This window comes from Anser anser (genome assembly GCF_964211835.1).
Source record: "Anser anser genome assembly, chromosome: 1".
NCBI classification, from domain to species: Eukaryota; Metazoa; Chordata; class Aves; order Anseriformes; family Anatidae; genus Anser; species Anser anser.
The window spans coordinates 95,694,882-95,720,410 of record NC_139720.1 but is presented as its reverse complement, the minus strand read 5'-3'; the positions used below and the strand labels follow the sequence as shown (position 1 = coordinate 95,720,410).

At 44.0% G+C, this 25,529-nt stretch overlaps 1 protein-coding gene across 3 annotated transcripts in view; it reads right to left on the bottom strand.

Moving 5' to 3' along the window:
* LOC310892530 (uncharacterized protein) overlaps positions 1–25,529 on the bottom strand; it is a 164,812-nt gene that overhangs the window by 91,365 nt on the left and 47,918 nt on the right. The gene's annotated exons all lie outside the window — the stretch shown is intronic.

Genomic DNA, 25,529 nt, shown 5'->3' with positions numbered 1-25,529 from the left:
AGAGAATGAGAGGAAGATCTCCATACACGAGGGGATCTCCACAGAGACTTGAACAAGCAGCCCTTTGCTTTGATTTCAGAGCAATAATAATCTTCTCTTCAAAATGAAAGCTCAGAGCTCAGCTGCCACAACACCGTTTTTGGAATCAAATTACTGGAAAGGTCAAAACCATTAACATGCGCTTTAGGAAGAGGGAAAATACCAGGCAAAACCTGTAAGCTTCCAGTGCTGAAAGATGCCCCCTGGACTTGCAGATGCTATTATTTGCTTCATTTCACTGTAGGCAGAAGGGTGTCCTCTCACCAAGGGAGCAGAAAAGGAGGTCGTTCTATTTGGAGGTCTCTCAAAAATGTGCACAGCAGGAGGAGCCTCTCCTGACTTTGTAGAATTTAAGCACAAAACAGAGTTAGAGGCAGTGAACGAACAGATTATGTCCCTCTTACCAGGCGTGGCCCTAAATTGTACAGTACTTGTAGGGCCCCTTTAGCACGCTGTGTTGTTGGGGATGGTTGTCCCGTTGTTAGAAATGTACAGATGTATTCTTGCTCCCAGATCCGCTGGGAGAGAGCAAATATCGAGTTGTTGTTAGGGTGAGACCTAAGAAGAGAATTCTGCTCAAGCCCTGATCGCATGGACTGGGGCATAAGCATAATAATTGATTATGCTACAGTTCTTCTTCAATGCACAAGTGTTGATAAATAGGAGAAAAAAAGAGCAGACAAAGGCTTCCACAATGTCAGAGCTACAGCTTTGTCTTTCTTGTTTACCAGACACCTTTGTGAGGCCACCTGAAGACACTTAGTACCTCAGCTGTGTATTAATCATCCAGGTATCTGGCAGATCAGGGCAACATATTTCCCTTCTGAGAGCATTCAAATGAAAAGGTAAAACATCTATCAACAAATAGTATTGAATTCCTACGACAAGCTGTATTTTGGGTGGTTTGTGTACCATTTGCCTCCTTTGAGCTGGAACTTGCTAACTAAAGGCAATCCTACAAGCTCCAAAATATGGCTAACACAACACTGAACACACAACAGAGACAAGCTCTGCCCCACTTTTTAAAGTTTAACTAGATAAACAGTATAGTCACAGGCTTCTCTCCCACCAGTGCATTCACCAGCCCCTCCCGTGTAACTAGGCTGCTTCTACATTTCATACTCCAGTGGACCTCTCATATTTGTCATGCATACTCCTGGATGGATAATAGGACTCACCTTGTTATGACAGTGTCAACCTCCCTAATGTAATCTGGCCCATGAAAAAACATCCTTTTAATCCTTCAGAATGTCATGTGTATTAGCTGCAGCCCTTCTGGTCTGAATCCTCTACAGTGGATTCAATTTCATGCAAGTCCTAGCAAGATGGACTGTCCTTGGCTAGGAATTCATATCCTCCCACAGCCTCTGCTTTTCAGAGACAAGTAACCCCTGCTTTTCCCATAGGATCCACCTTTAAACCTATATAATCTATAAGTTTTCCTTCCCAGACCAGGGAGGTTTGCTCTGGCTTTCACTGGTTAAATACCTTGGACTGTCTTGCCCTGTGTCTCATTTTTGTACCTGTACACCCTTCTGTGCAGCACTGCATGTTCACACTCAGTGTTCACGTTCACTTGCAGCATTAACTTGAGCTTTTGCACGGGTTTTTTTCCTTATCCAGTTCCCCTTGACCCACAAGAACCTGTCACCTGAGTGCAATGAGCCATTCAACTTGGCTCAGGCTCAGGCTGTTAGCCACTGTATTCAAACCCGCTAGTCTTCCAGTGCTTTTCCATTACTTCCCCTGGGCCACATATTCTTGGTCAGCTACCTACTCACTCCTCCTACATCAGAAATGACCCCTCACTACGACGCTGTATACCAGATTTAAATCCACCTGGAATGCAGCCTGATGGGCAGGCATTATTTCTAGTATTTCCATGGAGACACCCAGACCAGCTTCCAGCTACACAGAAAAAAAAACATATCCTCAGGGTGCTGCAGGGCTGAGGACCTGGCAAATGATTGCACAAGTCCTGTGGCCTCACTCGAGTGGGCGCACCTTTGCAAAGGACACGCTCCAGTACAGCTTGGCACACTTGTATTTGCTGGTCTAGCTCAATCTGACCAAGGTCATGCAACAGCAAAAACGTACCCTTCATGCAGTATGCTCGTGAGAGCTCAGCTTTGCTGCATGCTTTGCTTGCTCCTGGTTGCAGCTGCCACGTGATTATTCTCACACTCGTCACAGATCACCGTGACACAGACTGACTTTTTTTTTTTGTGTGGATACATTTGGCTTTTATTACTGCTTTGCACTGTATTGTGTTGGCTACAATACTGTCACTGCGATCAAGTATTTCGGTTCACAGCAGAATAAATGTTTGACAATATGAATAATTACCCTAATTTACCCTATCAACCCTGTACACAAAACTTTAAGGTTCTTGCAAGCACCCCCGCTGGAGAAAAGATACAGCAGAAACAAAACATTAGGGAAGATTTTCCTCTGTGCTCAGGAAAGGCAATTCAGGAAGGTTGTCTAGAGGTTGCATTTAGTTTGCCTTTAATGTTTTTGAAGGGGAGAGTGTTTTAAACCTTCAGAAGTGGGCAGCCATCTCGGGACAGGGACTCCTTGACTCTGCTTTCTCCAGTGGAGATCCCTCACTCTTTATGCCTGGCCCCTTTTGTGGGCCAGTATGAAATAGCTGCGGTCCCGACCATGTTCTCACTTTCGCCTGCTACCAAAGATTTCTCTGGCAGCTGGGCACTTTTGGGAGCATGAGGGCAGTGAAAGGACTGTGCTCACCTGACAATGTGGATAGGGCTTGTCTTTGTGCAGGAATGTAAGAGATGTAATGAAAGCAGGAGTGCTCTGCTCTTCTTTCCTCTCTGGGGACACAGGCATCCAGCACCTCCAGGCAGAATTCCCTGAAGGGATGGGCAGGGCTCACAAATCAAAGAACTGGCTCCTGGCCAGCACTCGGTCCTTCATCTGTTGTTAAAGCAAACTCCTAATATGCCCTATATGTGAAATGAGTTACAGACAAGCTTGGTTCTACCTCAGAGGGTATTAGAGTTAATAGCTTAATGTTCTCGCAGCAGGGAAAAAAAAAAAAGAAAAAAAAAAAGCCATGCAGGCATTTCGAGCAGCCTCAGTACTGGGCTGTGTGTTTCCTTAATGCATTTTCAGGAGAGATGGTTGTTAGGGAGAGGGAGTAGGATCCCATTTTGTATGCAGATTTCAGTGCTGAGGTCTAACGTCTCATGATGCTGGGGCAACAGATATCTGGCCATTCCTTCTGCAGTGATCATCAGACGACCTTGAGATTTACCCAAGTGGGGCAGTCCCGTTTCTATAAATATCCAGTTTTCCAGGATCGTGTTTTCAGCTGCATCAGAGAAAATCCTAGTGAAGAATCAATTCGATTGGGCTCTCCCTCCCCCTGGCCCTTAGTCTGGGTTGTAAAAAAAGCCTTGGAGATTTCTCTTTTAGCACTGACCTTCTGAGCAATCTAATGATGAAGATGGGAAGAGGCTGCAACCAGACAGAGAAAAAAGAAAAGCCTTTTGCTAGGAGGGAAATGTGTGAGTAATATACACATTGTTGGACAGTGGCCAAATCACTCTAGTAACGGCTGTTATCTCCTCTCACCAAGAAAATGATCAAATGAGAAAGAGAAGCTGCAGTCGGGTGTCAGAAATGCTGAGTCGCAATGGGAGAGTGCCGCATCCGATGGAAATTTACCCAGGAGCCGGCGACCTTCACATGCTGCTGGGGACAAGGAACGGGAGCTTGCAGGGATATCCTGCTCTCTCTCACATGCTGCTGTACCACCTCCGTGTCACCGCCCAGGTAGCGCACAGCCCGAAAAAGGGGGCCAGGAGCTGAGCTCAGGAGCTGTGCAAGCTCCAGGACAGAGTGGGCTGCCAGGACAGCCTCCACAGCGCAAAACGGGGTGGTGCTTACACAGCGTGCAAGGATGGCTGTCCCCACAGCATCGCCTGATCTATGGTGATTCCTTGCCTCAGGTGATTACTTGCTGCTCATCTGGCCACTCCCCTGCTGCATTGGACACATGGTCTAGAAATTAGGCAGTTGGGTCCAGGTGACTCATGCCTGGGGCTACCCCATCTGGAGAAGGCAGGTAGCAAATTGACTTCACAGCTCCCTGTTTCTAAAACTTCCCTAGGGGAAGCTTCAATATGGGCTCTGTAGCCATTTTCTCCATGTTTCAGACACTTATGGTAAGCACAGTTCAGAATTACTCTGGCTTCACCCTTCTCAGAGGGGTCTGAGGTTTGGGAAATCACCAGAACGTCTCCCTTCCTCCTCACCCCAAGCACTGGAACATGGTTGATGGCTCCACCTGCAAGACTGCATGCTCTCCCTGACAGACAGTGGGGAAGGGAGGAGGATGTGTAATTATGCCAGAGGACAAAGGATATAAGGCAGTAATTGAGAGTTGGAGCTTAAAATACAGGGCAAATCCTTGCATTGAGTTGTAAGATAAAAAATAGGGAGAAAGAGGCAGTTGGTGATGCAATGATGGAGATGCTGGCTAGATGGTGCTAGCACATACTCCTGTGCATTTGTCAAGGACTAATACAACATTATTACTGATTTTCCTTTAGACAGAGGTTTCGTTTCCATTGCAAAAACCTGAGAAACTACTGTTGGTTGATGGTACTGCTGACAGAGAACTGGTAGTCCCCAGTGAAATTCTCGTCCCTTTCAAAAACTAAGGGCTTCTGGAATATAGGAAGGATAATGCACTCTTTGCAGTGTGGTGAATGATAAGCAGATGACTTACTCAATCCAGTACTCCCATGTTGGCTAAACATAACACAAAAAATGGTATCTGCCTCACATCATCCTTGAAATCACCCCTTCTTGCACAGCGCTGCAGGGACTTGTTCTTAATCCTCTGGACTATACTGGATTAAACTCTCCTGTTTGCACTAATAGAGCCAGCTCCAGTCACCAAGGCAACTGCAAGCTCCTCGACCCCTAAATGGAGCACATCTACATGGCAAGGTGAAGATCTTGGCCCAGGCACACCCAGTCCTATGATCCACACACTTTCCTTCTGTACATTGTGCTTTTAGTTTGACCTCTACCTGCTTTTGGATCTGCCCTTCAGAAGATCCAGGTCCAGGCAGGAGAGATCCTGTGCCTGCAGTGGTGGAAACCAAAGTGCTTCTGGGACACCAGCTGGTGCTTGACCCATCAGGCTGTGTAAGGTACACTAGGGTGATACTTAAACTCCAATGCTTGGGTTACATGCCCTCTAGCCCTCTTACTGAGTATCTGTGTGTGAACGACATAGATGGAGGTAAATTAGATCTTGGAAGTAGGCACAGACCTAAACTGAAGTCCCTATGAAGCTACGCCTAACAGAGAGCCCAGTCACCACTAGAGGGAACAGAAGGCCACACTGAATGACAGAATTATAAGATCGCTCTGTAAAATAAACGTAGTCAACTGGAAAATACCAGCAGGCATTCTCCATTAAAACTAGAAAAAATGAACCTGAAATACAGATACCTCCTAATCTGCTGGGAGGAGAAAGCAGAAACCAGAAATGGAGAGCAAGCAGGAATTTCAAACCTCTTTCTTCCAAGCTCCATCACCAACTCTTCCATATATAAGCAGTGGAATAGAAGTGACACCTTTATATCTAAATCTCCCTGAGGCAGCTTAGGAGGCCAGTGTCAGTGGAGAACTAGGCCAATGAAGGCTAATTAGTGTTGTGGAGGAGAACAATACTGCAGTGCCAACAGGTTCCCACCAAGATCTGGGCTCCCAAGAAGTTAGGCAAAGCTATAACCCGAGACAGTGTCTATCTAGGTGAGGAGAAGATATCACCTTTTCCACTTGTAGTAAAAAGATCCTACAAGCATCCCAAACCCTTTTCCATAACATACTGCATGTGGAAGCAGAACCGGCTGCTCTGCGGATGTGCAGCTCTGCAGAGGGCTGCGTTTTGTCGGTCCAGGCTTACCATGCACAACAGTGGGGAAAAAAAAGGCACCCAGCTGATGAGCTAGAAAGCAGAAGTAAAAGTTTGCCCAAGGCACTAGAAATAACCTCAACTTCAGCAGATGGTTATCCAGCACTGCGACGAACAGGAGCAAACGATGAGACCGAACAGCATAAATCCCTGCAAGCCCATGCCTGTCCTTAGCATAAGCAAGAAGAGGGCTTCACCAGCCTCTGCTGCTGACTGCTCCTTCAGGGTACTGGGGCACAGCAGGGCGCCTTCCTGGGACACTCCACACCAGCCCTCCTGCTGGCTGATGGCCAGCGTCCCAGAGGCTTAAATGGACTATGGGGGCAGAGCAGTCTTTTTCACTTGGTACTTCTCCCTAAATGTCAAGGTTGGCTGGATAGTGCTGTGGGAAGAAACTGCACTCCTACTGTCTCTGCTGCCAATCATTTTAATGTATCTTTAAGTCTTGAGGGCTGTCCCTTTCCTGGGTGATGGATTTAGGCATCTTTATCCTTCAATCCACTGTGTCACACCAATTGCTCTGACTTTAACAGATTCACTCCTGATTTACCCTGCTAAAATCAAAAGGAGAGGTAGGCCTCTGTGTTATTGTCCCTAGGAATGAATGCTGAAAGTCTCTTTTGATCTGTGCAACAGCTACAAAGAAATCTGTGTTAGAAACTGGCCCATTACTGCCCTTTGTCCATGACTCATCTTGATCCTATTGTTGTTGTCAGTCAGTCATTAATGTAATTTTAATGTAATTCCTAAGAATTTTTTTTTTTTTTTTTTTTAGTTTCTGGCTGCCAGCTTTAGTTCCACCTCCTTATTATGCACAAATTTTCCCCTAATTTCTGCAGGTGCTACCCTGTCTGGCACAGAGTGAACCTCTTCCCCTCGCTCACACAGGAGCATCTGGGCAGCCCCGGGCAGTGGGTATTGAACACCCGCCAGTCATCCTCCAGTGAGTAACTGGGTGCAGAGGCCCCCACCTGAGAAGAAACAGCCCCAAAGCCAGCTAATGGGATGGTTCTTTTCTGAACCCTCTCCTCCCCTCGAAGAAGAGGAAAGCCTTAGGTTAAGTATGACTGTGGTCACTGTGGCTGTATGACACAGAAGTCAATGGAACAGCAGTATTGATCCAGTCCAGTCCCCGTGATGGCACTTTTCAGGTCTTGAGCTGCCTCTACTCTTCGCCCCAACCCTCAGGGCCAGTCCCACTACTTCTGTTGCCTGCCAAGCCCAGCTTAGTTCTGCGTTCAGTTCCTAACTCACAGATTGACTCACACACACACACACGTTACCGACACCCGCACTCATGGCCTGTCTTTCCTACTCTCTCCTCGCCCCGAAATGCAAGTTGCCCACAGCCACAGGGCAGGCACAGATGTACAGAGGCTGACTCACTCCAAGGCTGCATGCTGCAGCCCACCCATGCCCCATGTTTCCGAGCAATCCTCCCAGGCCATCTTCACCTCAGAGGTCAGCTGTGAGTAAGAGCAATGTGTCAGATGAGAATGCAAAACTCCTTTGCCAGTGACAAGGAGGACTCGGGGTCTCGTTTGAGCTAACACTGCTGGTGAGACAGGCTGATGCCACACAGCACAGTACTGGGAACAACTCAGGAATCAGGGAAATGCCAACTTGCAATTTCAGGCTTTCCGTAAGGAGAGAATGACCATTTGCCTCTGTCTGGATCCCAGTTCAGCTCTGAAATTTGAACCCTGAAAAACCAGCATAGTTGGGTTTCTCCCTAGTCTTTTCTGAGAGGTGCTTCAGGACTTTTCCATGCTGCCCAATGAAGAACATTGTTGCCTCATCCCATACAGCTGTAGAGTCTCTTATCAACTGTGTGGTTGTCATCCACTCTTGACTTGGTCACCACAGGTACACCATTTCTAAAATTAAATGTATTTTCACTACGAGAACAGATCCTTCTGTATAGAAACCTATTAGCAGCTCAGAAAAATCTGGTCCATTCAGACTTTCACCATTTCTAGAAGGTCAGGTTTTGTGATCCTTTGACCCAAAGTATGTCAACTGGGAGCTTGGACCTTTATTTCTGTGAGGCCAGGGATTATTTCAAGGGCACTTCATCCCATCAGAAACCAAAAGCACTGCATATACTCTGTGCACATAGGTCTTACCATCTCATTCAGGAAAACACTGTCTCTGTGGGATGACCATGAACGGACAAGACATCTGTGTGCATACAAAACCACCATATCTAGGCCTTAATTTTTCTGGAAATGTTTGGCTCCAAGTGCTATGCACATTAAGCAGTTCATCTTCCCTTCCCTCTGGTAGAAAATAGTCTGAATCAAGAGAAGAATTACAAATGGGACTTGGAAAAATGTGTAATTCTTCAGAACAATTTGGGCAACAGCATGATATAGTAACTGCGCATTTCACCAGTCTTACATGTGTTTGTATCTCACCATCTTCATGAGAAGTTTGCCACTGCCCTACAAACAAGAAATGGCTGAAGCATTTGAGGTATGAGAAGGCCAAAAGAAAAATGAACTGTCTCACAAGCCAGCTCTATAGTTGTTAAGCCAATTCTCTTTCCCTGAAGCCATTCTGATGCCAAGATGATATTGCCATACCTTTGGCAGGAAATCACACTCCAAGAAAGGAGGGGAAAACTGAAACAGTGAAACCACAATTCACCTTACAATAAAATATCCATCCTTACATAGGCAAGCCTGCAGGGATATGTGGAGCCTGTGCCTTGTCATACAGAGAGAAAATTGCCATATGCCCAAGGGCCTCACAGCAAAGGGGTCCATTTTAGCATCTGAACTGTATATGATCACTGATAGTCCCTAATTTTAAAGGTAAATATATATGGCATTTTATTAAATAAGTAACTGTTTGCAATCCTGTTACCTCATGAGCATATCTTTACTTACAATGAGATAAAAGTAGAGGTGGCTGTCTCTTTGAAGGCTCCAGTAAGAAGTGCTTCTGTTAGACAACTTTCCTCTTACTCTGATGTTACAAAAACAATGCTGCTGTGGGTTGCGTGATCACCATCAGTGGACCACAGCAAACTATGAGACAGCTCAAGCATTGCTGACCAGTGATTAAGCATTAACAGGAATCTGTCAAAAGTACAGCAAAAGAGGACATCAGAGAGCAAGGAAAAGAGCTGCAAAGCTCCAATCAGGCAGAGAAAATGTTACATCCACATAGCAAGGCCGTTCCCCTTCCCACTCTCAGCGGATCCTGCCACTTCTGCAAGAGTTCTCTTTGCAAACAGTCAATAGGGGTGAGGTTTAGACCAGGGGAAAAACAAACTTCTTGAGCATGAAAAGCGGAATGCAAAAGACAAAATCAGCCTGAATAGTCTAGCAATCCATTAACATAAGGTTACATGACCCATATTTTCCATGTTTCTAAAACACGTCCAAAGTAGCTAACATCTCGTATGTGGCGGGTATCCAGAGAAAGCCAAGCCAAAGCAAGACCGGGCAGTCCTCCAGCGGAGTGGTTTAGCTTCAAAAGCTGAAGTGCACTTAAAAACTTTAAGGGGGAACAAGAGGCCATCTTTAGATGCTGTTTCGCCAGCTGTACGTGGATTTCCAACCTGATGAGAAGTTCCTCTCTCCGGATTAATACTCCACGTCTGTGCTATAGTTTAGCACACCTGAATGGCCCTATCTAAGCAACTGGAATGGGTTTCATCGTTCTATGAATTAGCACAGCTGACATTGACATTTCTAATATACTCTCTGCTCTGTATCCAGGGCAAATTTCCCCCAGCACAGAAACACATCTACTTATTTAGCAGCAGTTCAGGGCTCGAAGTGAGGAGGAATGGTTTTACAAATGAATAGTTCTGGAGAAATTCTGAGTCAGGCGGAACATAACCAGCCTCCAGTAACAAAGTGCCACAGAAATGCAAGGATAAATAATCGTATGTTTAGAATAAGGCTGTGTCAGCCTCTACTATTGGGGAAAATAGCATAGCATGGAGCTCTTTTTTTGTCCCATCAAAAACTACAGTTTACACCAGCACCAGAACATCTAAGATAATGCTGCTTACAAAATGGTACTTGCATTGTAGCACTCACTGTATTGGCAGCGTCCCTTGCAAATCTCCCATCCACGTTCTTACTCCAGTCACTGACGTTTTTTTTGGGTAGAGGTAACCGGCACATGCTGTAACAACGGACCAGCTGGTAGGCAGCTTAGCAGAGTGGGGCTATTACTTTTTATGGCTGTTTTGCCTTGCCGTGTTCATACAGATAACTGGTGAGGTAAAACAAGTAAGAAGAAAAACAGGTCTTTAAAGAGTTTTCCTTCTGAGAATACTGAGATGAAAGACATGACTTCAGAGATCTTCTGATATCCTTAATGGAGAAAGAGGGGTAGAAGTCATTTTAGAGAAGATACATATAGCCAAGGAATTTCAGCCTCAGCAGTCTTCAGCATGCATGCTGCATTGAGGATAAAGGATAAGGGGCTATAAGGCTGCTCATATCAACCCAGCATACACAGGAGCACTATCCACATCACAAAACCAGTCATGACATAAAACTCTGCTCTGCTGACAGCAGTAGTGAAGGAAGCAAGAGCTGATTCAGCTTGAAGACTGAACTCCCACCTCTGTCTAGTGAATGTGAAGGAGTAGAAGAACTGGAAAAGACCAGAGGAGTGGAAAGGGGAAAAAAAAAATGTTCTTCTCATACTGAAGCTGGCAGACAGCTTCCTTGGTGTCCTTACATTGGCAAAAAGCCTGCCCTCCTCCTTAGCAGCTGCCTCTTGTTTCAATATATTAATATCAGAATAACAATACCAAGAGTGCCCATGTCAACAGAATTGCAGAATTTTGAGCTGACTCCTCTTACTTCACAGAGCACATTACCCAGAGATTTTTGAAATAAACAGGTGCAGAAGTTTTTTTTTTGTTTTTTTTTTTTTTAAGGGTTAAAAAACCAACCAACCAACCCCAACAAAACCCAAACCCTAAACATCTCCCTTTATTGAGCTATATCATATTTTATTGACTGTCTTTGTTGGAGCACACTGCAAGGCAAACACCGAAGATTTCATGAAGGATGCATTTCGATTGTTTCTATGTGGGAACAGCAGAAAGCAAATCTGTACACGTAATCTTTGTTTAAACACAGGCTGGGGAAAGATCACCCTCATCCTCACATAGTACTGCAGGTAGTCATACAACAGACACGGGAGTACATGCTCCAAATCTACACACATTTCAAGCTACAGAGCTTCTCAGAATGGCCTATTCATAAAGCAAAATACTTATGCCTATAACACAAAGTTAAATGCCACCACTATAATGGGCCACCAGAAAAATGCAGGAAAGATGAGAATTACTGCCAGCGTCCAAGGTCTCTGAAAGAGCTGGGAGTTTGCTATGTGAAATTCCTAGCTGTTAGCATGTAAAAGAGAAACAGGATTGGCAGTGTGTAAATGGATTGCCATATGTGCAAATGAAAGGAGTGGTTGGGGATCAGATCCAGATTCACAAATCTGGAAAACAAAAACACTTTCAGGCATAAGACATGCTGAAAGAGAGGATAAAATAGGGGCAAAATGGTAGAAGGAAAAGAAGATAGGAGGGAGATAGGATACAAAAGAAAGGAACGGCTAAAAATAGGGGAAGAGATGGTGACCTGCTTTTGTTATTGCCAATGTTACTATAAACTCTGTGCATGACTTTGATGACAAGTTAATTTTATTATGCTTTTCCTCAGTTTCCTGCAACTGTAAAATAGATATAATAACATTTCTCTACATCATAGGTATAAATGCCTCAAGTTCCTTAAATGGAAAGCAATGGCAAGCTATAAAATACTAAATACAGTGTTAAAAAACATCAGGCAGGCATAAAAGAGAAAAGCCAGCTCAGAAAATAATCACTGGTATCTGTGGAAAAATATCATTCAGGGTGCCATAAAAAGCTAAGTCATTCTTACAAAGAGACATGGCTGAGGAAAGCAGTGCTCTATCCTTATTATCATTACCCTTCTCAGCACAGCTTCCAATTGAAAGGACATTCAATATAAACAAATAAATGCTGATGTGATAGTGATAGTGACAGATGAAGGCAGATCAGGATCCCATTGTGTTAAGCACTGCAAACACCTAATGATCCTTACTCGAGAGTTGCTTATTTAGAGTGTAAGCAAGAGACAACAACAGATAGAGTATGCTGGTAAGAGATATACATACTGCAATGAAATCTTTTTTTTTCTAATTGCGTTTCATCTTGGTGAAATGATAAGTGATCCCATCATCCCAGCATCGTACTTTTGGGAATCTGGATCTGTCTGTTCTGTATGAAGGCAGCCAGCAATTCTCTGCCACAGAGGGCAGGGACTGCATCAGACAATTCGCATAGCAGTAACTATATGCACATCATTTTCTCTGCAGTGGATGACAGGGAAGAAGGAATTTTTGGCAACACTCTCCAAATTTTTTTTTCTGTTCCCCACTGAATCTCTACTTAAATGAAGGGCACTTACAGGGTACATCATTTCCTTATTCCTGCAGCTCGGTCATTATTTTGTCTGCAGCGCTGCAGGGATCTTAGCATGCAGCTTTGGACTCTGCCAGTCAGTCCTGCCAGTATTTAAGGAAAGCAATGAAGCCAATGCAGCAAAAATGCTGATTGTACTATGGTCTGGGAGTAGTGCTATTCATATTCAACTCACGATGAAGCCTGTTACAACATCATAAATCCTCTGTAGCTGCAAGAGCGGGCTGAGGGAGAGAAGCCTGCTGTCTCTGCCTTTCTTGCACAGCCTATTCTTGTCACTGTATGTCACGCTCTCCTTCATCACCCTCCATCACTCCTGCACAGTTCAGGCAGATCCCAGGATCCAGGTTAGCAGGGTTATGAGTTAGCAAAGGCCTTTTTCCTCCATGACCCAAAAGCCACAAAAGCCAGGGAGTTTCCTGCTGTTGATCCACATGCTTGTGCTCTGAGTAAATTTGACATAAGAAATATGGAGTCCCCCATGGTGCCAATATTAACAATTTTCTGAGTACAACAGCACTTTAAGTGGGAACAGAGACAAGGCTCTTGGAAGAAATAAAAGCAGCTGTAAATGTCAAATTCATTTAATGTTGGGAAATCATATGTCTAGAGAGACAGGTTCATAATAGTTATAACTGCTGGGTAAGAAACATTTTTTCATTTTCTGCTGAATTGTTGTAAGCTTTTTTTTTTTTTCCATCTTGCTTCACAATGGACAAGATAGAGACTCTTGAGAGTTTTCCTGTGAAAAGACAGTAGGATGCAACAGACAAATAGTTAATAGCTAGTGAATATGGGCATTTGCTTGGGGTTGCAAGACACTCGTTGTCAAATCCATATTAAGAGACAGTAACTTAACAAATAAGCTTACAGCATCAGGCTAGAAAGGCCAAAAATGAGCAGAAAGACAAAAAGGAAGAGCCAAAGTAACTTTCTCAAGGATAAAAAACAGTCTAGCAGCAGAGCCAGCTTGAGCTGTGACCAAGCCCTGTGTGTCAGGATTTATCAGTCCAGGACTCCAGGATTTAGTAAACCAGCACCTTCCCTTGACCTGCTGATATGCTGAAGCTTATGTTTAAATATATGAAAATATTGCTGGAAGGAAGACATAAAAAGAGTTTCAAGCAATTAGCACAGTTCTTTTATTGGGTGCAAGGTTGCCAGGGCATTTGGAGAGTTGCAGCACTACTGAGCTAGGGACAATGACAGTTCCCCAGGCAATTGATCTAACACACTGCTGACATTAAAAACATAAAATCATGCACTCTTTTAAAATGCTGTTTTTTGCATGCTTCATATTTAACCAGGTGAGAGCTGGCAAATTAGCCTAACAGAGGCTGAGAAAAAGAGAATCTTTTACTCTCACTGCATGTGTATCATGCATCTGTATCTGTGCTGTCTAGTATTTTATGGGCAAAATGTACAGCTTTCTATATACCTCTTATAATGGGATAGTGATAAAGACAGCTACACAGCAGAGGAGTGTAGAAGTAGCAGAGTAGCAGGAGCTTGGATTCTGTTACCAAGTTCATCAGGTCACAAAGATATTACATTGCTATATGCTGTAACTTACACGTTCTGTTTACGGGTGGAAAAACTAGAGGTTGTGCATTCTCCGTCCTTGGAGGTTTTCAAGACTGGATAATGCTGTGAGCAGCCTGGTCTGACCTCTGCCGACCCTGATTTGAACAAGAGGTTGAAGCAGAGACCTCCAGAGGTGCCTTCCAATGCCAACTATCCTGTGCTTATCATGGCATGAGGATGAGGTGCTGCTGCTCACGGTTAGCAGAATGGCAGCTTCTGGCCATCACTCCCTTCAGCTAGTGGTGAAAATTTGTTGGCTCCTGAAGACAAACCCCTCCATTTCCTATGCTCCACCAGGAAGTGTCACTGGGGGTATGGCTACAGAGGCAGCTTAGCCTAGTGCTGCAAGAAATATCCACCCACATCTTTACTTAGCTTAAATCACGAGCTCCAGATCTAATGAGTGCTGACACTTTGCACTGAGCTGCATGGACATACGATTTAGCCAGGCATTCAAGTCGCAAGCAGAGATTTCTCTTAATCATGCCATATTCTCTTGAAGGCAGTCACATAATACAAGCACAAACTATTCTGCTACTGCTCCTCACGCCTGCTCTTCTAATGCCTCACCTTATGAACAACCTAAGCACATAACTTTGTTTTCTGATTTTTTTTTAGGGTTCTGCTGATTCTTTTTCACTCTTTCCATGGCTATCTTTACATTTGCTTGCAAGTATTTTCTCTTCATTTATCCAAATAAAGCAAATAATAATGCCAAGTTTATTCACTCTTAAGGCTATTCTTCCACAGAGAGACCCCCAGTGATCTCTGATGATGAGCATGGGCTGTAAATGCACTAAAATGAGAAGAAAAATGGGGAGTCTGCTGTCTTAATAAAGCTGTTGGAGCTCTCAATACAATAAAATAGCCTAGAGCATACAGCAAAGAAAAGATGCATTATTCTGTGGATGTAGTTGACAAGCCATCAGAATTTGCTGTGATTAGAAAAGCTAAAGACAGTAATAGCCATGTAGGCATTTTCCTCCTTGGTGAACGCAGTTATTGCTTGGATCTAGCACAGTGTCAGGCTTGGCAACAAAATGCAAGACAGCTCTTACAAAAACAGCCTGCCATGTGGATGGGCATAAGGCATGGTAAGCTGTGTGGTGTGTTGGTAAATTCTGCATGTTCAAAAGTTGAGAACAGGTTCAAGATCTACATGGCTCAAGCATGCAAAGACCAACTACTGTAATAACATTTCAGAGGCTCTCAGTCACCCTTGTTGTGGTGATGCGGAGGAACTGGGAACTGTTCTGCCCCAGTGCCGCAAACAAGAGAAAGCAAACTAAGAAATAGGCAATTTCTAGCAATAGTTGTCATTGTAACTGTCTGTAACAACATGGGAGGAGGAAAGGACATCACAGATCAGAACTAACTATGGCAATGTGGAACTACTGCAAAAAGGGTATAACCTTATCCTTAACCTCTTTTTATCACCCTCGGAGTCAAAAACCAGTGCCTAAGAGCCAGGGTGCAGAATAGGTCAAGCAAATATATTTTTGGTTTTACGTTAACTCTATCAGAACAGGATCTGAGACAGAACCGCATCAACTCCGCTTGTCACATGCACTGAAATAGTTCATCACCTAGCTGAATTGCGGGACTAACAGGATATCTTTGCTACCTGTCTGTTCTCTATACATTTGAACAGATACAATGACCACAGAGACTGGGTTTCAGGTACTGTCGCACTCTCCATATTCTGATTTTTCATTTGAAATCTCAGATATTTCCTGGAGGAAGGCAACCTTCCTTTGAGCTGTCATTGTGATGTCACCTCTGCACAGCAGGTGAGCAGGAGCTGCTCATAATTAACCAGAGTAGCAGCAAGAATGACCTCCCGCCACCCTCTGCTCAGAAGATAACTCAGCAAGATTTGTCAATGCCATGTAACGAGGGCCTTGACAACAGCAGTTGCCAGTCGTGCTTGGAGAAAGGCTATAATCCTTTACGAAAGTGAGGAACTTGTAGCATGAATAGGCATATACGACCTAGCTTTAATCCACCTGGTTGAGGTATCCTCAGGAGCAAAGACAGAACTGCCACAAAGAGAGAGCTGCCACATAAATGGGCAGGGACCCAGGTGGTTTTGTACGGCCCAAACTGAAGTCCGTGCTACTACTTATGTGCTGCTATAGCTTAAGGTAGCTCAGGTAGCTCTCCATGTAGCTCTTCATGTGCTGTCATTGTTTTCCCAATTCCAGCTGAGATATTGCCTCAGTTCTACACGGAGAGGAAGCACAAATAAAAAAAAAATAGTATTGGGAGGTGAAAATCCTCAGATCACCTTTCTCCTTTCACACACAGTGCAACCTCTGCTAGGAGACCAAAGCAGCACCTTACTTGTGGATCTCAGGCTGGAAATCCACGTGCCAGTATAATTTCTGGGCCTGTCTTACCATCCTTTGACAAAGTTAAAAATTATCCAGACTGGAAGATAAACCCGTGAAGGCTGGCTCAAAAATGTTCTGCTTAACCTTTGCAGAAGCCGTAGTTCTGCAATGCTCCTACTTTTCTTACGCCTTCTTCCCATGGAGTCCCAAAACCACTTTGCACCCAAACCCAACACAGCCAATTCATTCCTGCCTTCTTCATTCACTAAATGTCCCCCCAGCTTCCCAGTGAAGGGGGCAGTCCAACTCAGTGGAAGACCCCCTGCCAGCTTCAGTAGGCTTTCAGTTCTACCTGCAGCAAGAAGGGTTGTCCTGTATAAAAAGTGAACAGCACCCAGTACAAACCAGAGCCAGACTTTGAGGGATTGCTGAACACTGAAACCCCAAATACAGGCCAGAATTTGGGCCATCTTCCAGACTAAGCACAGCCTGACATGGAGATTTGATTCTGACTTCTTACTGGTATTTCAGGAGTTGCCTGAAGTGCCATCAGGCTCAACATACTCATATTTCACACTTGCCCGGAGCCACACAACATGCCCACAGCAGAAGTGGGGTGCCAAGTCCAGCTGCCCAGACACTCCCTTGCCTTGCCCAAGGCAGCTGACCAAGACGAGGGGGCAGCATGTGTCCCTCACGCAAGTGCTTTCCCTGCCACTGCTGCTGAGCCAGTTGGGTGATGGCAGAGTTTGGGGGAAAGCTTCTGCCTCATAACTACACTCACGGTGTGTCATTTCTTCATAGGAATGATTTGGGCCAAACTGCCTGGCAGAGGTAAAAAAAGCACAGGGCTACTGAAGGTGGGTGAGGCAAAGCTCCGTCCTACACCAGGGAGCAGTTTTCATCCTTCTCTCCACCTTTGACACAGCACCAGGTAGAATGGTACAAAATATCCACATTCCCAAATGCCACAAAACTTCTTACTATTTGGCCTAAAATACCGAGTGGCATCACCATAATAGATGCCAGCTTGCAGGACCAGAAAGACGCATGGATGCTCTGAAAGTGAGACATGTACGTAAGGAGACCTGGGCACCTCCAAGGTGCTCGCATAAGGAGCTGCCCAGGGCAGAGGGGATGGAAGAGAGAGACGCACGCAGACTGAGCAGCAGGGCCTCTTCTGAGACTGGGCAGATGGAGCTCATTTGGCACAGCCATGGAAAGCCACGTTTATCGTCCACCCACACAGACTCTGGGACTGTCGGCTTGATCGCTTTCATTAGCAGCCTCACTTCTCAGAGCCAGCGAAGAGGGACGGCGTGTGGAGAGGAAGGAGGGTGAAACAGCACTGAGAGGACACAAGGAGAAGAAAGCAGGGTGAGACAAGGGCGCTGGATTACAACAACAGGAGCATGGGACTGTCTCAGCACATTTGCTGAGGAGCTACTTCTGGGGCAGGACAAAGCAGGCGGCTGTTTATCAGCAAACAGCTATTTATGACCATAGCTGAAGAAGGATCTGCCCGCAGCACGAGGGTTAATTTTAAGTTGGCAGAGAGCTTCTCAGACATTTTTACTTCCACCATCAAATCTCTGGGGCTGGCAGTTGCTAATTACAATAATGTGAGGTGACAGTCACATGACATGTGGTGGATGGCTGAGCTGGGCTGAAAATCCAGAAGGTTACGATGAATTGCAGTGACAGGATTCAGAAACCCCTTCCCCACATTTTCTCTCCCACCCTCCCTGCTTCTGCTTCTTCCCCCCACCATCTGCAGTATCTGCAGTACCACAAAAGCAGACAAAGTAAAAAAAAAAAAAAAGAGAGAGAGATCATTCTAGTAACTAGAATGCAAACAGAAGGAGGGCACCAGGAGCTGTGTTTCAATGGACATGCTGTCACTCCAGCTATCAAGATTCCCAAACCATATGGCCAAAATAGACTGTCTAAGCATCTCTCATCATTTTCCACATAACATGGACTGGGAGACAATACCCTGCTTTAGTGAATGTTAAAGTGGTATCATTCTGAACTCTTTAAGATTTTATTTTGACAAAAAGAAGTCTGCAGAGAGAGGGCACAAAACCGGTATAAAACACATGAGCTCTGAGTGTTCCCACTCAGCATTCGCATTGCACTGGCGTAAATGACTGCCCAGAGATACGGTCCTTTGCATCATTGTAAAACTGAGACTCTCCTAAGTCACACTCTCACCCCTTCCCCCCCTTATCTAGCACGGAGAAAAACGGTTTTGGCTCGGTCCCATTCCCATGACCAGTAAGCGAATTATAGCTACTGCCTTTCTCACATCAAAGATCAATCCAGCCCTGACCTTAGACTTACCCCGTGGGCCTGTCCAGAGCTATTATGAGTGATTAGTTCAGAATTTCCCCTGCAGCATTTCACAGAGACGTTATGATCTGCAGGTCATGGTATGTGCTAGAGAAAGCTATGTGAAAGCTTTCTAATGATATCAAAATTATATGAAGGAGAAACCTGCTCACCATACACAACATCTCCGTTCCATGACACGGATCACAGCTGAGTGACCTCGCAATGCCATTCAGTCAGACGGCTACTGTCACACCGCTGGAAAACAGGGGCCCATATTCAGTCCACAGATATTGAAAGTGCTGTAGCTGGCTGCTGAGGCCTTCTTTAAAACGTTTCTCATGGATTATACTGCAAGAAAAGGTAACCGAGCCATCGATGGAAACAGGCTTTGTGTGAGATTTACAAAACAAAGGAAATAGGACTTTTTGATCTATTCTCATGTTATGAAAAATAGCTCAGAAATACTTTGATTGCTTTTTCTAACTTGTTCTGCATTATAATTAAAGGTTGGACTAAATGACCTTAGAGGTCTCTTCCAACCTGAAATATTCTGTGATAACTTTGAATGATTCTATGATAATTTAAGATTTTTCCTACCTATATTATCACAACAGATTTCAAGAATCAGCTGAAGTTACACATTTTGAGGGCAAACTTAAAACAAATTCGGAGAGGGAGAGGGTCATTTTTCATAGATCTATTCAAAACTCCACATGCGTTACGTTCAGTACCAATTTTATTCAAATGTCCAACAAGCCCACTGCAGAAGAAGCATCTTTCTGAGGGATAATCATAAAAAGTTCTAGAACATTTCTGCCTTCAATGATCTGGTGATGACTGCTCTTCCAAGAAAGCTCTCTCCAGATATTTAAAGAATCACCAAATTTTAGATAGCACAGAAGTAGCCAAGCTGGAATTTTGCCCACAGAGCAGACATAAATGACTATATGAAAAATAGATGAGGAGATCTTTGATGAAAAGGGGGATTCAGTTACTCAGCTCATGTATAAGAAGGTCCTAGAAAAATATTGCCTGCTAATTCTGTGAAGAGGTTCGGCACTGACTCAGACCGAAGCATCTGGCTCTCTCCTGAATCAATGCCACCGTTTCCTGAAGCTTTAAGGATTTTTTCTCTTCTTTTGGCAGCTTCACCTTCAGACACTGCACCCTACCTGACTCAGTTTAATATGGGATTGTAGCTGGAGACCTGTTATGGATTTTAGGCATACATGCTAAAATAAATAGTGATAACTACAGCAGCAGCAACAGCAATAAGAAAAGACCTTTTTTAGCAAAGAATACTAGGAAAAAACACCTATCTTTTAGCAGTGACATGTAATTAGAAAAATACTGTGCCCTGTCCTGACATTTGAAATTGTAATTGCAAACACTCATCAAACTGGCTTTTCCTCATTGTAATGATCCTGAAGAGTCACTGTAATTGCAACAGCTCTGTAATTTGCAACAACTTTAGGGAGTGAATTTATTAGCACAAATGGTAGGAGTTGCAGGAACTTTTACTTTGACTATAGGGCTACTTTTACAGCCTGATGTGTGGAGTGGAGCAGTTATATCACTGTGCTGACAAAAGCCTGTACTTCTTTGCTATTAGTGGAGCTGAAGAAATAATGCCTCATTTTCTTTCATAAACTGTTCATGACTTCTTACTACATGTATATAATTGTCAAGATACATGGTTCTTCATGCCCAAATCTGAGAAATGGCTGTATCAGAACGGGGCCAAGTGCCCCCTAGTAAATCTATTTAAAATTATTTCAGGGGTGAGGTCTGTGGAAGTCAGTAATGACAGCGACAGGTTCCTGGATTACTTAACTGAACATCAGAATATTGTGTGTGGACATCCTATGATGCCTGCACAAACCCTGCAAGATGATAAGCATGCATCCCCTTGCACAATTTCACTCTTTTCCCTATCCTGCTCAAAGCTTGTACCTAGTCTGGGGGGTAATTTGATCAATCTATGAGACAGTTGTTCACTGATTACTTGAAAACTGTTTCCAAAATATTAATTTCAGCACTGCAGATGTAAAAGATTTATCATAGCATCCAGACAGTTTCCCAGACCATGAAAGCTTGCTTCAATTAGTTCTTTACTAATGTTTATGAGTGCAGTTTCCTTATCCTTTTCTCAGAGACTCTATGACCTGAGGTTTGAATTTCCTATTTCCTACAAAACCCATGATTTAATACCATATATTCAGGGAGAAACCTATTACAAAATAATCCAAAAGGCTAATGAAAACCTTGCATAAACAGCACTGCAGGAAGAGCTTTCTTTCTCCACAGCAACATTTCAGGCGCTGTCATATCAGAATTTTCTACAGCTACTTTCAAAGAGGAAACGGCTCTGCAGTGTCCTCTAGTATCCCAGGATCTTAAGCAGTACCTTCCCTTTTACAAAGAAAGAGCAATACAAAGCAGAAGCTGAAGCCATGTCTCCATAGGGAAGTGACAGGAAGAAGGGGGTGGGAAAAGGTGTGCTTTCCCACGACTGGAGGCTAATGTTAATGGTTTAAATTAGGGAATTTAAAATCTGTTTCCTACCCTGAGGTGCTGTCTGACATTGGGCAGACCACTGGACCTACTGTGTAACATAAGGAGTTTTTTTTAAACATTTCCTACTTTTCAAGAACATGAATGAACTCAATCAAAGTACTTTGAAAACGTCAACTGAAAGACACTAGGAAAAAATACCATTAACAGTAGGAAGTCTTGGCAAATGAATGAGCTCTAGCCTTCGCCATACACATTACTCTGAAAGAAGGCAATAACGTTGAGCTAAAAAGTTGACAAGGATGTATCTTTGTCCTTTGTCAGCTTGATCCTTCTCAATACTACCAAGGCTTCTGTAACCTCACTTCAAAAACGTAACAAGGCACCCCAAATCCTCACGCCTTTATGAAAATTGACAATGCACAAAGCTTATAAGAGGAAATGTCACACTGCAAAGATGATTTGGAAAAGTAGTCAGCAATTGAGTTCAATTTACAGCTTTCAGATCGTGTAGCCTCCCTGACTCATCCAAGCCACTCTGCTTTATCGGAACTGCCAGTATCACTCTGAGACAATGTATAATAAAATATGGAAAAAGTGTTTGAAATGTGTGACCTCACTGATGCAATGACATGAAAAACACTTTCTTCTCACTGTAAAATATAATGATGTGGTTGCATTAGCTTGGAATCAGACCATATATTGCTGCTGCTACTGCCACTACTTCAGCCCTACCATTTCATGTCCAGTGGACTTCACGGTTCAGAGCACGCACATCCAGCCTCCTTCCCCAGTATGAAATGCAAGCTTCACTTCTGGCTACAGTCCTGAGTTATATGGGATGGAATCACTCTTGCGCATCATAAAGATGAAGTATTGTGAGACAACACCCTTATATGCCCCTTCTGCTCTCAGAGAGGGGAAAAAAATGGGTGTCCATGAGTTACTCCTTTGCAGATGGAGGAACATCAAATTATGATTCGTCAAATAATAAATAAAGCTTTTCTATTCTTTCCTCTGTTTTAGTATAGATCCTGGATGCTAAAATAACCCCCCTTAAGCTGGTTACTGTTATTCATTTGAATAACACTACTGCATTTATGATTTTAGTTCCAAGTACTGCAGTCTTTCTGCATTTCATGGCTGTAACATGGCATGGTGAGAGGATACTGCAGCATTTCCCCTAATGGCTTCAAAGCGCTACTAATGCCTGCAGTGCTAGGCAGTGCTGCATACAGTATCTGCAGCAGGAGAGAAACAGAATAACTCGGGTTGGAAGGGCCATCTCTCTTAAGGTTTCTAGCCCAAACTGTGCTCACAGCAGAGCGAACTTCAAAGCTGGGCCAGGGAGGAAGGATAAACAATAATCACTTTCATCTGCAACTCCTGGGCAAGACAGAAAGTAAACACTTGTTTACACAGATTAAATGCAGCATTTCTAGGAACTGCTAAAGAAGAAAATCACCAGGCAGTATAGATTTCATAGCAAGGAACTGATAACAAAATGTCGGCCTTAGCACCTGATATTGCTACTTCACTGACATTTTCTGTTTTTCTAAAAATCAAATGTGCAAGCCAGGCAGCTGCCTTTTTTAAAAAGTCAAATTAAAGGTTAGGTCATTTCAGAGAGAGGCAGATTTCTAATCATCCTTGAGTTATTCTCCCAATGCGAACTCCAGCTGAAGCCACCCAAAGTCAATGCTGCAAACTAGTTTGCAGCTCTTCCAAAGTCTGTTTCAAACCACTAGCCACTGGCCCTTCAACTGCTATGCTCAACTCACTGGTCAGAACAGAATAAGGCATAATGGTTAGCGTGCCAGTGAGTCAATGGAAACATGTCTAAGATTGCGACTCTCAGCACTGGCAACATCAGTGGAATTATCTGGGTTGGAGCAATGGTGTGAAAATTTAACAAAACAAGCCCCATGTAGCCTCAGCTTTGCTCCATGAACCAAGCAGCTGAATGAACATTACTCAGAATGAAAACTTGTGTACGTACACTAGTCTTTTTTTTTAACCCCCAACAGGAGTTTTCAAATCGCAGCTCCTCCCACTCCCCAAATACCACCCTTTTCTAAGGTGACTAAAAACCATCATGTCCCTCCTGTAAGAAATTCTGCTCTCTCTTGTTTTTATTCAGTATCAGAATGAAGCATGAAATTATTCAAAGCTCCCAGCAAGCACTGGAGTCAGAAATACAAAACTGGGGATTTTCAGGTAGTCCCCACTCAGGACATGTCTGCACTGCCACAACTGCTACAGGAGAGTTGTAGCTCTCCATCCCTCACTGTCTTTCCTTCACACCTCTTTTCTCCATCCAAACTACTTCCTGATCTCGGTGCAGCACGGAGGTGCCTCCCCATCCACTAACAGGGTTTGGGCAGGGTAGACCTTATGCAGGAACAGTGTCAACAGACACCTTGAAGCTTCAGATGCATGTCAACTGTAGGCAAAGGAAGACTGTCCCCTACTCTCCATAGAGGCCTCCTTACACTCCCCTCTTGCCCCTGACTTTGTGTGGGTTATCTGAGGACTTCTTTCCAAAGAATGGTGCTTAGAAAGGGTTATGTGAGGTGATGATCATATATATGATAATGTGGCACTTCCTGCTCAAATGACTTCCAGAATGCCTCTCGGGCACAGAGAGCAGTGTGCAGTACTCCCAGATGTTGACTACGTGTCTAAGGATATAAGAGGGGAAAAAATGTACACAATTGAGTTAGCTGGAAAACTTACGTGAGACTGGGCAGTTCAAGTTTGCACTCTGATGCTCATGGGAACAGTATGTTTCTTCAGTCTTCAATTTCCTCTTTCTTTAGACTTTGGCTACCTGTGTCCCCTACTATTACCTAAGACCTTGAGCAGGGCAGCTCCAAGGAAAGGACTGTCTGTATTTCCCCCTTCCCCAAGCCTCTGCTACTGCTTCAGCTGGAGCTGAGGTACTGAGCTAGATCACCAGTTTTGGGTTGCCCGGTTTATGTGGATCCACACTGGCTGTCAGCATGGACAACCTAGCTATTGTTGTACTGTGCTCTGGGCAAAGAGCTCAAGCCCTACTTACAGTTATGTCAAACAAGGCTTTGCTGGAAAAAAAAAAAAAAAGCCACTAGCTAAAGGCACACAAGCACCTGGCTAAAGAGGTTGAAGGGCTAAAGGCATCTTTTGAGATCTGGAGCTGGTTGGTAAAGGCGTCCATCTCCTGGGATGCCTATGCTCCTTCAAAGCAATGACCAAGCATCGTGGGTTTGGAAATGCCTAGACAAGAGATACAACTTGGAACAAATCAACTCAGTTACACATTACAGATCTTCTTTCCAAGAGGATCAGTAACAGAATGAAAGCTCACATGGAATTGTTTTGTTCATGGCCCAAATGGGGAAGAGGGGTAGTGAAAAGGGTGGAAGAGAAATTTGCAGCAAGAAACAGTCTCTGGATCCTTCAGAATTATTTCACTGGAAGAAACAGGATCTGAATCTGGAGCCATTCCAATGGTCATACTTTTCAATAGTAACACAGTAATGGCAGCATATGCATATGCAGAGTATGTTAGGTTGACTTTGGACTGTCTTACTTTCTAAAATGTCCTCAAGTCTCATAGCTTTCTATGAGTTAAGCACACAGCTAAATAAAGCACACCATTCCATGCTCTCCTGAGTAGGGTGGTTTCCTGATAAAGAAATTGTCTGAGAATATGGCATACAAACACATTTCCAAGTGGCAAGGCAAGGTTTGAATTTGCAGCACAGCAGTTCCTCAGATGTAGCTTCTTGTTTCTAGCCCATGATAAATGTGAGGTAGCTTAAAAGGTCTTGCTCGAAGATTTCAATAGGCTGTAGTGACATGTGAAGTTTATCTCAATGTAACTTCCTTATGTGCTTTATCTTCACATTAAAATACCCGCCAAGTTTTACAATGCTCACACGCAGTCACAGCAAAATCAGCTCTGCATGGAAGCCTATGCCCTGCTTCGCAGCGTGGGCTGTTTCCATGCCAAGCCAAATTCTCAGTCATTCGGGCTCCACCTCCCCTCCAACCAAACCAAACCAAAATGTCTAAAGGATTTTTTACAACAGGAGCAGTGAGTTCCTCCACCCTGCCCTATTCCCCTCTTTCTAGGAACTGGCAGGATCCCTTCACACATAGTTAAGGGAAAGAGGGAGGGGGGTAGACATGATCACATTTTGTAGGATGTTACTAATGATGGAAAACAGCTACTTCAAATAGAGCTTTAATTTCAAATAAAGTAGTTTTCAAACTTAACTGCTGTCTTGAAGATAAA